The sequence below is a fragment of the Lactuca virosa genome, chromosome 6 (assembly GCF_052849685.1).
Source record: "Lactuca virosa cultivar CGN04683 chromosome 6, Lactuca_virosa_CGN04683_v6, whole genome shotgun sequence".
NCBI lineage: Eukaryota > Viridiplantae > Streptophyta > Magnoliopsida > Asterales > Asteraceae > Lactuca > Lactuca virosa.
Window position 1 is genome coordinate 10,754,394 of NC_136431.1, and position 16,226 is coordinate 10,770,619.

General features: G+C 39.8%; 1 long non-coding RNA gene across 1 annotated transcript; it reads right to left on the reverse strand.

The window, feature by feature from the left end:
* Positions 1-1,412: 1,412 nt before the first annotated feature.
* Positions 1,413-13,393, reverse strand: LOC145120484 (uncharacterized). Its single transcript, XR_013714215.1, has 6 exons — positions 12,732-13,393; positions 12,260-12,341; positions 11,412-11,468; positions 2,640-2,824; positions 2,258-2,334; positions 1,413-1,471 (listed from the first exon to the last, which is right to left on the reverse strand). It is a non-coding gene; the product is annotated as an uncharacterized LOC145120484 (long non-coding RNA).
* Positions 13,394-16,226: the final 2,833 nt, after the last annotated feature.

The following is a 16,226-nucleotide window of genomic DNA, read 5'->3' on the forward strand; positions in this document are numbered from 1 at the left end:
TTTTGGAAAAATTGTTTCTTTTATGAAAAATTCTCTCAAATCCTCAGTTTGAGTTCAGATACGCCCGGAGGTGTATCCGAGTCTCTCAAACCAAGGCTCTGATACCAACTTGTAACAACGTAAATTTCCAAACAATTTTTCATTTTTAAAAACATACTCTCATTCATAAAATATCATAGTAATCCAATGTAACACATGTTATCTCAATAAACAAATCCCAAGATCCTCAAATACATAAATCCTCTCAGTGTGTACGGATCATGCCGGCGCCTTCCCGCGATCCTCGCTAGTACCTGAAAGACATAACACAACAACTGTAAGCATAGATGCTTAGTGAGTTCCCCAAAATACCACATGCAACACATACGCCACTCGAGGCTACAATACGACCCTCCGGTCGATGTGTCTCAGCGGGACCCTCCAGTCCCGTAGCTCGTTGGACCCTCTGGTCCGGTCATAGCTCGTCGGACCCTTCGGTCCAGTCTGTGTCGTTGGACCCTTCGGTCCGGTCTATATCGTTGGGCCCTCCGGCCCGGTCTGTTCAACACATAGCATACATACAACACAATGCACATAACTCATATATATACACATAGCATACAAGACCCTCTGGTCTACACATAAATACCACTCTAGGTAATGTATAGTGAGAAGACTCACCTCAATGAAATCGGATAAACTCTCGTGCTCAACTTCCCGACTTAGCCTCCTCTTATTATTCAAATAACATCCCCGATCAATATTCACTCATGATCTCATCTCTACAGATTGGGTAGAAGGCCATTCTACCCTTCCCTGAACTCTCCTGAATCAGTCTTGACCAGAACCCTAAAGTCAACGAAAGTCAACGGTCAACTTTGACCCAACTCGTCGAGTGTACAAGGGCGACTCGGCGAGTCCATGCGGGTCCTCTCAATCCTTTCAGCCTCTCTTGGCTCGTCGAGTCATCCTTCCACTCGACGGGTTACACCTGTCACGAATCACGGGGCAACCCCGACTCGACTCGTCGAGTCCACTTATGGACTCGGCGAGTTGCCTCCATGTTCATCCTCAAATGACCTCCTAAGGTCAGATCTGCTTCCCTAACTATCAGATCTACCCTTCAAATGTTCAAATGTCACGTAAAGGTGCAACCTTTACGTGCATGCAACCCACAACAAGTCCTAAATGGAGAAATAACTCTAAAAATGACAACCTAGTCCCCAATCTTTCATTTGCTTGCATAAAGCTGAGGGATAGTGACTCTATGGACCTCTCATGGTCCAAATCTGATGCTATTAACACAAAGGGGGCCTCATACTCACTAGATCTTACATAAAATGGAGGTAAAAACCCTAAAATCATGAAATCTATCATATCAACACGAAATAGAAAGGATTATACCTCCAGAGATGAACTCTCAAGATGATTAGCCCAGATCCAAGCTCCCTTCACGCTCTAGATGGGTGTTTCCTTCTTCCTTCTAGCAAAACTACACCAAAAGTGATGTATTAGCCTCTTCTTGCTCTCAACTCTCTCACTGCTCTCTCTAGGGTTTCTCTGGGGTGCATTGGCCGCAAATGGAGGCCATAAAGGCTTTTAAATAGGGCACAGGCCTGGGGATTTAGGGTTTCACTTTACAGCGCGGACTCGCCGAGTCCACGTATCTACTTGTCGAGTCCGGTCATTAATCCAGTCAAGAACTCGCGATCCTACTCGGCGAGTCTGAGCGTCTACTCGCCGAGTCCCTCCATAAAACCCAAAATAAATAACTAAAATAAGATACCTGGGAATCCGGATGTTACATCTTCGCCCCTGGTACTCACTCGACTCGCTGAGTCAACCCTACACTCAACGGGTTATCACAGGTCGCGAATCGCGGGGCAACCCGACTCGACTCGTCGAGTCCCTTATGGGCTCGGCGAGTTCCTCCCATGAAAACACTCAAACGATCTTTTGAGGTCCGATCTGCTTCACCAACCAGTAGATCTAACCTTCTAACACTCGAAAGTCACGTAAAGGTTCAAACTTTACGTTCATGCAATGCTTATAAGACCAAAAATGAAGAAATAACCTTTAAAATGGGGTTTTACTCTCAAGGCTCACATGAAACCTCATAAAGCTGGAAGCTTGGGACCTTTTGGACCTCTCAAGGTCCAGATCTATCATCTATACCCAAAGGGACCTCATATGCTTCACAATCTAACTTAAAATTGTGCAAAGGAAACCCTAGAATCAAGGAATCTATCAAATACACGAAATGGGAAAGAACTTGTACCTCAAAATGTGAATCTCAGTGTGAACAACACAGATCCAAGCTCCACAACCGATCTAGCTTGGATTTTCTCACTCCTTCTTGCAAGGTCACACCAAAGGATAAAGAATTAGCCTCCAAAATGCTCCCTAAGCTCTCTTTTCTCTCTAGGGTTTTCACAGGGGAGTAGTGGCCGCAAATGACGGCCATAAGGGACTTTAAATAGGGCTCAGGCCCTGAGATTTAGGGTTTCACTTTACAGCACGGACTCGCCGAGTCCACGCATCGACTCGTCGAGTCCGATCATTAATTCCAGACAAGAATTCGCGATCCTACTCGGCGAGTCTGAGCGCCTACTCGCCGAGTCCCTCCCTAAAACTCAAGATAAATACTTAAAATAAGATACCTGGGAATCCGGATGTTACATTGCAATACCCAAGTTTGGGCCCTTGAGGAAACAAAAGCATATGAAGTAGCCTCTAATTCCGAGTATAAACCCAAACCACCAAACCTGATGGGTAAGGAAGCAATTCGCCATTATATGAGTCAAACCCCGAACCAGACGGTGGAAACGTCCGAGCGCTCGTGTGACTATCAATTGAAATATCATCACAATGAATATACATGAAACATAACACATTCATCACCAAACATTACATATTACAGCTGGTATTGTTAACATCAAGTACATTGTCTTAGGTTACATAAATCCAAAGTATTAATAGTACGATGAGTGACATTACACAAAATAAATCCATACACACTTGAAAGTCCATATGTTTAACGATTACCTGATAATACAAGTTATTTTGAAAACGGTCAACATATATATTGTTGGTGAGTTCATAAGCATGTTTGAATGAAAGTCTTTGTATTGTTTGTAAAACCCAGAAAATCTGATATTTTCTGTAAAAAGTCTGAAAAATGATGTGAAAATCGAGAATATATGCATGTGTGAATTTCATAGTAGTGACATATAGAAATGCAGTTCAACTTTCTTTGTATTCTTTCTGTTGTAAGTAAGTGGTATTTGAATAATAGTATTTCCCCAAAAAATCCGATATTTTCTGATTTATAAAAATGTCACGGTCTTTGCACTGTCGAAATGTTTTATATCAATATGACTTACGAGTTTTTAATTTTCCGTAATGTCGAGATGGGAATGGATCTCTATATGAGTCGTATAACCATACATGATAGTGACTGATTGCCTGTCTTGGCATTTTTCCAAATGCCGGATTTTCGATCAAGGTTTTGTCACCCTAGACTGGCCTAGTCTAACTGTAGCGAACAGCTCAGGTGTGGGGGAGTCACCCCCGTATAGATCTATACACAAACTCTCGCTCTCCCTCCAGGAGACTCTGATTATAACTACAAGCTACGGCCATACACTCAGTGGTCTCAACCGACACGTCTCACTAGATCCCATTTGTCTCCTCATGAATTGATATAATGTTATATGTATTTAGAAGTTCGAACACTAGATGATGTATGAAATGAAAAGATAAGGCCCAACAAACATGAAGAAAAGGCAACTATGGCCCATTAGACGTATAAGTTATTTTCAGGCTAAATTAGCATGTAACTGGGCCACTAAGGCCCAATAACATGTAAAAGCTAAATTTGGCCCATTTAGCTTGTAATTGTGTCACTGAGGCCCAATAGACATGTGATGAACACATTGGGACCAATAAACTTGTAATTGGATCACGAAGGCCCAATAAACATGTATAGCAAATACTAGGCCCAATAATCGCACCATTGTTGTATTTCGTTTAATCGAATTATTTATCCATAGCGTTATAAAAAAATCCAATGTTTTGTTATAATGATATTTTTAGTTTGATACGTTAAAATTCTATAATTTGAACTCGTATTTATTAGAAGTTACCCTTTAGGTCCCTTAAGAACTAATTTGATCATTTAAAGGCTTATTTTTACATAAAATGTCATTTTGGTCTATTTTAAATCAAAAACAACATTTTAGTCCATAAATTTATAAAATTTACATTTTCGCCCCAAATGTTTAGTGATTGACAGGTTTGGCCCAAAAATACATATAATGACATTTTCAGTCCATTTTTGCAGAAAATTACAATTTCAGCCCTTATTTGCATAAAATAACATTTTCGGCCCAATTTTTATAAAATTAACATTTTTGGTCCAAATCTTGAGATAGTGTCATTTTCAGCCCTTAATCTCGTTTATTCTCATTTTTGGCTCAAGTTTTGATTAAATGACATTTTAATCCCCAAAAATTGATATTTTTGCAATTTGGGCCCAATAGGCCGTGAGGCCCACATAAGGCCCAAAATGTCAAATTTTACACTTTTGACCCTTAGAAAAATATGGTTGTTATAAAAGCTCATTTTTAAGCTAATAATACCCTTTTAGCCCCTATAAAACCGTAGGTGTCACTCTTGACCCCAAACTTTTGTTTATTTGCCAAAAATGATCCTTATACAAGATTTTGTTTGGTTTTTCACAACTTAGGCATTTATAACACTTTTAACTTTGTAGTATAGTGTCTAGAGTGTTTTTGTTTGTGATTCTTACTTATTTGTGTTAGAGTTTTATAGATCCATCGAGTTTATCACACAAACACAACAAAAGCCAAGAAAATCACACATAACATGCATAAATTCATAGATCTACACATAAATACTTGTATTCTCCCCCAAAAACAAGTGAAAACCGAAAAAAAGGGGGTATGAACTCACCTTTGCTTGTTGTTCTCGGTTTTAAAGAAGAAGTGGAAGAAGTTGATGTGATTTTTGGCTCTAGCAAGCTCCTTGAGTGGTTTTCGAACTTAGGAGGTTCTAGGAAGCAAAATCACGAGAATAGGTGTTTATAATGAGGGAGTTAGCTAAACATGGATTAAATCAACTCAAGTTTTCAAGATCTTACCACAAGAGTGTAGCTTGAAGTGATTTTGGATGAAAAGTCTCCTTGTTAAGCTCTAATTCTCGAAAATCTTTGATGGAAGGGGAGGGATGTTCTTGAGAGTGTTTGAGAGAATGAGGGTGGTGTGAGGTGTTTCGGCTGAGAAGAAGAATAGAGAGGAGAGAGGGAGTGAGGTGATGTGCATGGAGATCCACCATGCAATAAGGAGGTGGCTAACTCTCATTAATCCTCCTAATTTCCTTTTATTTTTCTTTTCTTTTACTCATTGGGCCGAGAATGGGCTAGGAGGAAAGAGGATGAAGAAATGGTGTTGGGTCCAAACTCTTGGCTTGATCGAATTTTATAGGCCCAATATTATTTTTCGGCCCATTGGGCTCAATAGACGGTCCACGGCCCATTTGAAAGAAAGAAAGGGAGTTTATGGCCCATTAAGGCAAATTAATTCTCTTATGGCCCAATAAGGCCCATTAGGGTTAGAATGAATCATTCTAGGCCCAAATGGTCCAAAATGTTATAGATTTATGAATTGGGTCCATTTAGAATCCAAATAGGGTTTTTATCCCCAATGTAGTTGGATTGAATGCTTATTGGTCCATTAGGCCCAATAAGGAAATCCTAGTCCATAATGAACTTGAACCTGGATCTCTAGGGTTTTCAACTCCCCAATTGACCATTTGGATACTTTGTGTAGAGTTTTGAACTTCACTTGTGAATCTTGATTAAGTTTGTGGTCATAGAGTGAACGTAGTGTATGATATCAAGTTAGAGTTACAAGTATTATCATAGATGACGTTTACATGATCACAGAATTTCCTGGAAAAAATGCCAGTTGTGACAGTATGTCACCAAATAAAGGGTCACCACAAACCACAATGTCCTCAATTGCCCCGCGCAACCCATTGTCAAAGAATATTGTCGCCTCCTCCATGTGAACGGGTTGACACGTCCTCAACCCAAAGAAAAGCTTAGCAATACCCATACAAGACCGAAGCAGAAGGAGCTCACTCTGGGGGTCAGACAATTGAGGAAGAAGGCGCATCAAATTCACAGCGTTTTCGGCTCTCTTTATGGCTAAGTTGCTAATGAAACTAACATCTCTACTAATAGCTCCCCCAAGAAGTTTTACCCCCAAATGCGGCCTCCTGATGTCAGCCGGGAATAGCCCCTCACGTAGCTTCCTACCATCGCATGAGGTCCAAAAGAGCTCGGTTTTCTTGATATTCAGTTGAAGGCCCAATTTTGGACCAATCACCGTAATGATGTCCAACGGTTTGGCCACCTCCTCCGAATCTCCAATAAGTGTGCCATCATCAAGGTACCATGCATGGAGAAGAAGCCTGCAATTGCCACTAATATTATGCAAGAGCGGGTGCAACACAAGGGCAAAGAGAAGTGGTCCCAAGGGGTCTCCTTGCTGAACCCCAATACTGGACCAAATATGTGTGTTGCCTAAATACAACCTTGCTGCTTGACCATAGAGGAATTTTACCCACAAGGATATAGAAGGTTACCTCAATCCGACCTCATGAAGTAATGCAGATCCGTCGACAAGGTTAAAGGCATTAGACAACTCCACGGTAAGCATGGAAAGAGATCTGTCATCGTGGCGCTCGCTCAACACCCTATTGGCGCTATGTAATATGCCCTCATGGATTTATTAATTGTTCTTTAATTAATCTTTTAATTAAATTATTAATAAAATCCATAAGGATATCTTCTAGGGTCTTCCATTTAAATTTCCAAAATTAAAACTTTTAATTTTAAATTTAAATTATAAAACCAAAGGGGTGTATTTTAAAACTTTTCAAATACCAGGTTAAATTTAAATTAAGAAAATAATCTTTTCATTATCCAAACTTAACCAAATCCTTTAATTATGATAAGGATATCATATTACCTTTCAGAAAATTCAGTTTTAGGCATAAAAAACAAATTAAGGCAATTATCCCAATCAAATAAAGATATCAAAATCGAAAAATCAGGGATCTGACGACTCAACTCGTCGAGTTAGGCACTAAACTCGGCGAGTTAAACCCAACTCGTCGAGTTCATCTATGAACTCGTCGAGTTCCTGGATCAGACAGCAAAAAACGATTTGCTTCTTCTTTGGACAGTTCACTATTGCATCAATCCAATTGAAAAACATCCAAGGCTATGATACCACTAATGGGTTTTGAGCATAACAACAAACATATGTGTTCATGCAACCCTAATTGCTTTGGATCTAAGATTTTCTCTAATTGAACATGCAAGTTGAATACCAATGAAATAAACCTAGATCTAGCATATAATTTCGAAATTCATATAGAAATTAGGGTTAGAAGATTACCTCACTTGTTATATAGTAATAACAAGACAACCTTGAATATCCTTGACTCTTGAAAGCTCAGTGCCCCAAATGTTGCACCTCTAATGGTTCACAAGCACCAAATGCAAGAGGATGAGAGGAGAGAGGAGGATAGTCACTTAGAAATTCATCTATGGTTCTTTCAAGGGTCAGGTTAGTTGAAAATCCAAGAGAAACACTCCTTATATACTTGTGGCGGTTAGGGGTTTCAGGTGGAACCCCTAATTTCCTGTTTAGGGCTTAATCAGCCCATGGACTTCTCCTTTAGAAGCCCTTGGACGAAAATCTATAGTGCCTCCCTATAGTTTTTCGTCCAATCCTATCCAAGGGGTCCAAGAGCCCAGTTTCACAACTATCAATGATTTGCGAAACAGCCCCTGCATTATGGGCTTAGACACCTAATCCAAAAAAACGAACCTCATATGGCTTCCTCTTCCTCTCCATCTCAAGATCAACCCTCCTCTCTCTCTCTAGCCCTCGCTATCATATCCTCCAGCGTCTTGCAGCTGGATCGGCTCACAAACTGTCGAATATCACTCCTTAACATCTCATGATATCGGGACTTCTTCATCTCCTCATCCGCCACATAATGCGGAACTAGAAGTGCCCTCTCCTGGAACATCGTGGTGATCTCAGCCACCGTCTCCGTAGTCTAGCGGAGATCATGAAACTATTGCACAAACTGCTACTCCTCAATCACCGGTGCAAACTCAGCTCGGAACCTGGTCGAGAAATCCTCCCATGACATCACATCAACAACATCATCGCCCACTGCACGTCCTACCTCCTCCTACCAGTCTCGTACACTGTCCTTCAAAAGGCAGGAAGCTGGTCTGACCCTGTCCCCCTCGGGGCAACGGCTGGTGCAGAAGGCATTAGCAACGTCCACTAACCACATTTTGCTCGCTATCAGGTCCTTCGCCACATGATAGTCTGGTGCTCCACATGCCCGTAACTCCCTGAAAGTCAATGAACGCGCCCCAACCAAGGCCACCATCTCTGCGCGAAAGGCGCTCAACCGCTCATCCAGATTCTCCATAATACCCTCATTGACCATAACAATGATCACAAGAGTCTAGGGATGAGATTTAGAACCGGAAAACCGAACCAGAATCGGAACCGTTACAACCGGAATATATAGAACCGGTTCCAGTTCCGGGTTTGAAAATGGACTTTATCTGGGTTTCGGGTAATCCGGGTTTGGGTCCATCGGGTTCGGGTAAACCGGGTCTAAGAACTGGAACCGGTATTAGGAACCGGAACCACTTTTACGGGGCCGGAACCGGTTTTTGTGAAACTTTTAAAAATGCATATCTCATTCGTTTCAAGTCGGATTGACATGCGGTTTTTTCCAACGTGTATATTAGAGTTTGTACATGAGTTTAGACTATAAATTTGCCATTTTTGGTTTTATATTCATTGACTTACAGTCCACCGAAGTCGAGATATCAAAGCTGGAAGTTTTTAGTTTTTCAGTTTTTTGTATTCTGTGAAAATTTTAAAACATGCATAAGTAATTCGTTTGAAGTTGGATTGACATGCGGTTTTTTCCAACTTGTATTTTAGAGTTTTTACATGAGTTTAGACTATAATTTTGTCATATTTCGTTTAATATTCAATGATTTACAATTCCCCAAAGTTGGGATAATAAAGCTGAAAATTTTCAACTTTTCAACTATTTGTTTTTGTACTTTGTATTATGTGAAAATGTTAACACATGCATATCTCATTCGTTTAAAATCGGATTTATATGAGGTTTTTTCCAGAGTGTATTTTAGAGTTTGTACATGATTTTAGACTAAAATTTTGTCAATTTTGGTTGCATATTTAATGAATTACAGTCCCCCAAAGTCGGGATATCAATATGAAAATTTCAAAGTTCAACCCACTACGTAGTAAGTAATTACCAAAAAATTCCGGTTTTTTCGGGTTTTCCGGTTCCAAACCCACTTTATCCGGTTCCAACCTACCCACTTTGATGTTTCCGGGTCTTTCCGGTTCTAAACCCACTTTACCCGGCACCGTACCCAGAACCGAACCGGAACCGGTTCTACAAAATCCTATTAATCGGTTTCGGGTTTTTCGGGTCCGGGTCCATCCTGTCCGGGTTTGGACCCACTTTCATCCCTACAGGAGTCTGCTCAAGGATACTACGTGTAATCTCAGACGAGATGAACTCCCTCATTTGGTCATCTAGCTGCCCGGCTCCAGATCCAGAGCCCGAGCCCACTCCAGCACCAGAACTCCCAACAGGTCTGCCTCGCAATGTCACCATACTGAAAATAGACCATATAAACAATCAGAATACGCATCAAAATATATACATCGAGGAATCACAAACTCACAATATTCCTTATTTCATCGCAACTCTCCCTGAATCGAGTATAGATCCTCTGCTTCCAGTAGTACGGGCCAATACTTCCTTCCACATCAATCCGTACTTTCCTCAAGGATTTCCTTGACTCCACCAAGTCACTTTATATCCATAAAATTTCCCCTCACAGATAGGGCTCCCAGCACTAGACCTCATCCTAGGTTTCCCTAGGGCAAACTCCACACCACTCTCCACCATCAACTGCAGAAGGAACTTCCGCTAACTTCTTCTAACTAGCTCACGAATACAATTACATATTACTAAAACCAGATAATTCTTGGAATGAGAGGTCTCACACTACAACGGTTGGACTCAGACAAGAGTTACGCAATATAGTTAATACCAAACCTTCTAAAATTATTTAGTTCTCATAATATGTAACTTAGCATATTCGCTTATTGGTTAGCTAAAGCTAGTTAGAACTCCTATAAAGCACAAAGCAAGCAACATTCAGGCATCAAGTAACCAGAATCAAATATCACCTAATCAGGCCACCCTATCACTGACTGAACAATACTAGCATGCAAGTCTACAAGCTCATACAATAGGCATACAAAGGCATCTCTCCTATCATTCTATCATGCAAAAACTGAGCAAATCCTTAGCCCTAACTAGCATGTGATTCACAGATTCACAGATCAGATCATATCAGATAACATGTATGGGTATTTTGGGAAACGTTACTTGAGCTCAGCTGATTGCATGCACCACACCCTTTCTTATCTTAGAAAAACTCTTTTCTTAAAACTATATTTTCTTTTAGAAAAACTTTACCAAATCCTCAGTTTGAGTTCAAACACACCCGAGAGCATGTCCGAATCCCTCAAACTAAGGCTATGATACCAACTTGAAACGTCCCAAAAATAAGACCCGAAAATTTCATTTTTAATTCAGTAAAATCAGTATTTCCAAATTTTCATTTTAAATTTAGTAAAATCAGTATTTCCAAAATTTCATTTTTAATTTAGTAAAATCAGTATTTTCAAAACATCATCGGTACAAACCAAATAAAATACATGTCTCAAACAACATATCAATCAGAGTGAATCACAAAAAGCGAAACGAGGTGGTGTGTGCTCTACAATCATCCCAAGCCCATAGCCTTGGAACTGGAAGTACCTAAAACATAAACTAAAAACCGTAAGCACAAAGCTTGGTGAGTTCCCCAAGATACCACATACCAAACATATAACACATAACACGCCCTGCCCAAAGAGTATAACGGGCCCTGCCCAAAGAGTATAACGGGCCCTGCCCTTACTCGCATAACGGGCAGCGCCTAATGAGTATAACGGGCCCCGTCCTAACTCGCATAACGGGCCCCGCCCAATGAGTATAACGGGCCCCGCCCTAACTTGCATAACGGTCCCCGCCCACATACAATTCATACTACATAACAAGTAATAGCATACAGAATAATCATCAAGCCCCGCCCACTAAGTATACAAGCACATACACATACAAGTGTCACACAGATAATGAGTATTCTAACATAACAGATCATGGGTCGGCATTGCTGCCTTCGACCCGCTAAACATGGTGCGGAAACTCACCTCGGACTGCTGAATCACACTGATAATCCTTGGCTGCTAGTCCGACGAATCCGTGAGCTATCAATATCAAATAACACCCAGTTAACAATTGGATTCAAATCTATATCCTTCAATCCATACTTAGGGTAAAAATACTATTTTCCCATTACCTAGTTTGGTCCAAGACTAAGGCCCAAACTTTCAATCTAAAAAGCCCAAAAACCAATTAACCATCTAAGGCCCACATATGGCCCAATTTTCCAAATTGGGCCCCAAATCCCTACATGGGCCTTACCCTAAGGCACACCAATTTTTCCTAGTCCAAACTCTTATATTCAGATGGCCCAACAAGGCCCCACGCCACTAAGCCCAAAGAATAGCCCAATTCTGAAGCCCAAACATGCGAAGTCCACCAGACTGAGTATGCGGGGCATACTCAGCACATACGCCCAACGTACTCGCTTGACGGCTTGTACGCTAAGCGTACCTACTTGTACGCCCAACGTACTCACCCATTCAGCCAAAACTTGATTTCAGCCCTTAATCCCTTAAGACATAGCCCCAAAACATAGATCTGACTTCCTTGAGCTAGAATATCACGTAAAGTTTCTAACTTTACGTTCATGCATGGCTAAATGACGAACTTAAGCTTAAAAAGGACTTAATAAGTGACTTAATGCATGCGTGTGACCAAAAATCCCACAAAGCTTGCACCTTTATGCTTAAGGAGTCCATAACAAGTTCAGATATAAAAGAACAAGCCCTTAAACGTCTTAAATCTTCTATCAACCCAAAATGGGACCAAAAGCATAACAAAAAAAACTATAAGGAGATCTAAACATTTACAAGCCAAGGTATGAACTTGATACCTCAAAGAGATTGCAACAAGTGAGATGATTATGGAACTATGACCTTCCTTCTAAGCAAAGCACCTTCAATCTTCAAAGCTTCCTTCATAATAAGTAAAACAACCACTAAAATCCTCTCAAGGGATCAAGAACACCACCAAGAAAGCTTAAGGGACGATTTTGGATTTTAGGAGGTTTGGGGGCTGGTAAAGAGGCCAACCCTAGGGTCTTAAGGTGTTTATATAGGGTGTAACACCCTAAATTAGGGTTTCAATATGTCTCATGTACGCCCCGTGTACATAAATGTATGCCCAGCGTACGTCTCCGGAGTCCCGTACCCACCTTGTATAAGTACGCTAAGCGTACCATGTGGTACATCCTGCGTACTCGCTTCACAACTTCTACGCTAAGCGTACCATGTGGTACGCCCCGCGTACTGCCCAAGGACTAAAAATGTAACTTTTATAATAACAAGGAAAATAAAGAAACATACCAAGATTCATGTGTTACAGGCAGGGCAAACACCCGACGGCTTCACCGACTTCCTCCACTTCTCTGACTGCTTACCACACACGATTGATCTAACTTCTGTGTCGCCACCATGTCATTGGTTTCCTCTACTTCCACCTGATCATCCCACGGAGCTCCTTGTAGCTTTCAAATTCTATGCCGCTACTATGACACTCAACGACCCCGGAGATGCAAGCTGGTATATGGACACGGGTGTGACCTCCCACCTCGCGTCTGATGCAGGTAGTCTCTCTTCCATTAGTAATAAGTGTACTTACAATTCGGTTTTTGTTGGTAATGGTTCCACTATCCTTGTCACTCTCACAGGTCATACAACTATTCCTTCCACTCACCGCCCCTTGCATTTAAATCATGTCCTTGTTACACCCGATATCATTAAAAACCTTATTTTTGTGCGTAAATTTACTACTGATAATAATGCCACTGTTGAATTTGATCCTTATGGTTTTTCTGTGAAGGATTTCTTGACCAAACAAACACTCCTTAGATGCGATACCACGGGCAACCTCTATCCTGTTACTCCTGCTACTGTCGCCCTTCTTTCCACCACTGCATCTCTTTGGCATCAACTGTAACGCCCGCAGATTCGGGCTAATCAATTTAGAGACAATAAGCGTTAAAAATGACTTTTTGATAGAAGATTATTTAGAATAAATAATCTTAACCAAAGTTATAGTATATGTCACAAGGATTCTGATTCAGTACATATAAAGAACGCTGAAATCCGACTTATAACGAAGAAATTATGACCCGTTGAAATTTTGCGACAAAACCGGCACGGCTCCACGTAACGTAAAAAGTGAATTTTTTATCAACTACTTTTTAGCCTTAGCGATCTAAACGAGAGTCATAGTATACGTTAAACAGAGAGCGTGCATATAGAGAACGTCCAAATCTGACTTCGTTAGAGGAAGTTATGATTTTTCTAAGATTATGCATAGTAGTATACAACCTGGAAATCGAATTTTAGATCGATCGATTTTTAGCCGACGCAACCTAAACGAGAATTGAAGATCTCGTTAATAGGAGTTCAACGATATAAAGACAGTCAAAAACGGACGTCGGATGACAAAGTCATGGATTTTTAACGGACTTTATTTGTCTAAATCTATTAAAATATAACTTTAAAAATAAAATCAAAATTAGCCGACTGAGTCTAAACGAAAGTTGTGGATCACGTCACTACCTACGTGTGGATATAAAGAATGTAAAAAATGGAGCTCGTATGCAAAAGTTACGAATTTTAGAAAATAATTAATTTTCTTATTTAACTTCGGAGGTAACACGTGGCTAAATCCTGACCGTTGCTTTCTCCCCACGCCTTGCCACCGGATGCTGACATGTGGCAGCGTACGCCCCGCGTAGTTGTTGGTATGCCCCATGTACTGAGTACGCCCAACGTACAGCTCTAGTACGCCCTGCGTATGCACTTTGCCCAACCTATAAATAAAGCTCATTTCTTCTCATTTTTCCACACCAATTCACTCCAATTCTCTCCCAAACTCCCCCAAACCCTCAAGGTTTTTCCCTAGCACCTCTTAGGTGTTAGAGGCGAGTCCTGGAGCGCCAGAAGGCTCCGAGAAGAAGAGCTTTCAGCTCAGAAGTTCTGCCCGCGCAGAACCCGGTTCTTCGCTAACCCCTTTGTAAGTGAGTTATGCTTACCCTACTTTAAGTATAACTTATTTTTAAGTTCATTATCGTTATTATGAACCTATAAACAAGATTTATCAGTGATTCAAAGTCGTTATACTGATTGATCTACTTACGGGAGAGGTGTCTAGAATGGTCACGTTGGCTTGGTTGTTGGATTTCAGAAAAGCTATATGCCGAAATGGTCCTGCCTCCCAACTGTCCTGCCTGGCTGATCTTACTTGCTAGATCATGAAAGTAGACTTTGAGTTAATGATAAATCTAGACTAATAATTAGTCACAGTAAATATTAGATTAAAAACATAGCGATAATAATGCTAGGTTTCGTCGAAGGAAAAGACGATTGTTAGAAGCGAAGCGCTGTCCGAATTTCAAGTCGTCACTTTAACAAGTGAGTGCATAGTCCATTTCATGAACATGATTTTAATACAAGTATTATTTAATGTATTAAGTATCTATTAAGGAGTTTATATGTGAGTGCATCGTCCCTTTCATGAACATGATTTTAATAAAAATATTAATTAATGTATTAAGTATCTATTAAGGAGTTTATATGTGAGTGCAGAGTCCATTTCATTAACATGATTTTAATACGAGTATTAATTAAAGTATTAAATATATGTTTATGTGTGAAATATTTGATATTACCTGAAATACGTGTTAAAAGCATATCTGATAATATATGATATTTAGGATACAAAAAAACCTAAATTAATTAAGATTAATATCGGGTAGTACATTCTTATGAGTACAGAAAAACCCAATCTGTGACACCCCCGGCCGCCGACGGAAACGCCGAGGTGCACGACGAAAATCAGTAATCACAATTATCGAACATACATTGAACAGTACAAATATAATCTTCTATTATTAATGAAATAGAAATTACATTGAACAGACCATTGCTAAATCGAGACACACGCCTAACAATCCGACTTTTACAAAGGTATAATAAATATAACGGAGAGTCTTCTGAGCGAACACTTCCGACCTACTAAATAACCTGAGAATACTTGCATTAAGATATGTCAACAATATTGTTGGTGAGTTCTACATGTTTTGACACGAACTATTTTTATACTTAAAAATGTTTTATAAAATTTATCTAGTTCACCAGCTTTTATAAATATGTACCTTTCTATCAAAAGTATAAAAATGGATGAGTTTTAAAAGTGTATTTGGACTCATTTTAAAGTATTGTATGCTCAAATCCAAATAAAACCATTTCTTGAATATACAAGTAAATCCAGTTTATAATAAATCTTTACGGTTCTCATGACCAAAAAATGTCTTTTATATAAGGATTTTGAATACCAATTTATATAAAAGAAAGTCATATCACTCTTTGTGAAAACACAAAATAGTCAACTTTACTATAGAACTCTTGTACAAACGTTTGTATAGTTTATATGTAAAACTCATAAGTTTCTAATTTATAAAGTTTGTAAATTTGTGCCGTAGTATTATACAAGTATTATCTTACTTAATTTGGAAACCGACACTTAACCAGTGGGGCAAATTCCTCCCACATACATATCGTGTTTTCGTACAAGAACAAAGGGTGTATATAAATAACTTATTAATTGTAAGTTATTAAACCTTAATCAGTCATGTCATGATATTAATTAAGTATTATACAACTTAATTTTTGGTATTGACACTTATCGTTTTGAGTCATAAGTTATCCCACTATATACAGTCTCTTTCCACCAGTATCGCTGAACAAAACCCCGTATAAACCCAATATCGATTCTATATGGTAACATGACAAATCTGGGATCTATGATGAGGTCATAACCGAACTGTG